Raw genomic sequence first — 2,076 nt, 5'->3', positions numbered from 1 at the left:
AAAAAAAAAATAAAAAAATAAAAAAAAAAACACATCATAGTAAAATTAATACCTTCTCAGCTTCGCATCGAAGCTAAAAAAGGTTTGACCCTTACACTTGCCTTTTAGACCCTCAAAAATTGAAAAAATGTCTCATTGATTAGTTTGATAATTGGTGCAGTTTTTTTCGTAAAATTGAATTTTAAATCTTAGAGAGTTTGTCAAAATACTTCTTACACTATTATGTAATATTAGTGTTTTATAGTATATTTAAATTTTACTTTAGACACTAGATTAGNATATTAGTGTTTTATAGTATATTTAAATTTTACTTTAGACACTAGATTAGATATTTTAATAATAATAAAAAGTAAACACACAAATATTTTGCAAATTAAAATTGGTCACTTGGTTTGGAAATCAAAAAAACTAACTAAATCTGGAAATAATTGTCATATGTAAAAAAAAAAAAGGTAGAACAGTGAGGTCGCGGCACAATGTGGACGTGACAGTTGGAAAAAGTATAGATAATATCTGACAGTGATTAAAATCACTATCATAAACACTTCGATGCAAATCTTTAGGTAGTGTTTAATTTTAAAAAAATTGGTGGATTATTCCAAAAGCTACATGATTTGTTATTTCCTTATGTATATCCTGATTAAGATAAAGTATGTCGAATGAAAAATCGATATAAATATTATTTCTAATAAAGAAACTGTATTGATCCATACATTTTTCAAAAAGTTATAGCATAATAAAGTTAAAAATGTAAAATACAAAATCGAATATTTTCACACAAAAATAGCATTTGGTAGCCATTTTCACCGTGAAGATAAAATAAAGTCCGAAATTTTTATTTTCCATGATAAAGTATATTACATTAGCGTTAGTTTAAGATATGTATCAGAGTATCAGACTTACCGGAACATTTTCAAAAGTCAAGTTGAACAAATTAATTTTTTGTGAAAAAGTTGTCATTTTAAATCCCTCCCTGTGGGCAGGTAAAGGATTAGGGGGTCTATTTTTGAATCGTCCGTTCGTTGAACGGACACGATCGTCGAACGGACACGTTCCTCGAAATATGTTCAACGAACGGACAAGTTCCTTGAACGGTCACGTTCGGCATACGTATTCTATTGTTCCATTAAGATATGGCCTTCTAGGTATTGTTCGATGAACATTTATGTTTTACGATTGTTTGCAATTTATTGTAATAACATAAATAAATATTTTGAAAATTAAATTCATACAACTTGATTTTTAATATTTTAATATTTATTTTTAATTAATATATTACTTTTTAATAACAATAATTTATTACTAACACATAAATTTATAATTTGCTAATTTAATTTATATGATGTGAATTTATTTTAAGTAATTCGCTAAAACTATACAAATAATTTAATTACACAAATTCTAAAAAAAATGTATTTACAATTGCATACATGTTAAATTAAAAATTATTAATACACTTAAAACAACAATATTTAAATTTTCGAAAATAGAGTGTTACATAAATTTTATATAATTTTATTTTATTTATTCATTTTAAGATTAATTAATATAATTTATAAATTATGTTACATATAAATAAATAATAAATTTAATAAGATTTTAGTTCTTAATTGGAAAAAATGACACCCTAGATCACGGTCTACTCCTAAATACGCTACTGTTTTGAAAAGTTGTTAACATAACAAACATATAATGTCATGAATAATTTTCACAAAAAACTTAAGGTAAATTTTCAAAAGATGGTTTATTACGAGGTGCAAGGATGCAACCAACAAAATAGTTGTTACACGTATTACGAGTTTTAATTAATATTACTGAGTAATCATAATATAATATTATGTTTCAATTTATTTAACATATTAACTGAAAAATGGAAATTAATTTATAATACTGAATATAATATTTTAATATTTTATACATTTTTTTTAGACAACGTAATATTTAAAACATAAATATTACTTTTTTCTGCACGTGTTCAAGCAATAGGGGTAAAAAATTTTGAGATAATATACATGTATAATACACAAGGGTTTACAAATACAGGTAGCTAATTGGTTTTTTATGACATCGATATTA

Source organism: Daktulosphaira vitifoliae, unplaced genomic scaffold (assembly GCF_025091365.1).
Source record: "Daktulosphaira vitifoliae isolate Bord-2020 unplaced genomic scaffold, ASM2509136v1 Scaffold_574, whole genome shotgun sequence".
In the NCBI taxonomy this organism is placed as follows: domain Eukaryota; kingdom Metazoa; phylum Arthropoda; class Insecta; order Hemiptera; family Phylloxeridae; genus Daktulosphaira; species Daktulosphaira vitifoliae.
This window is presented reverse-complemented; position numbering follows the sequence as displayed.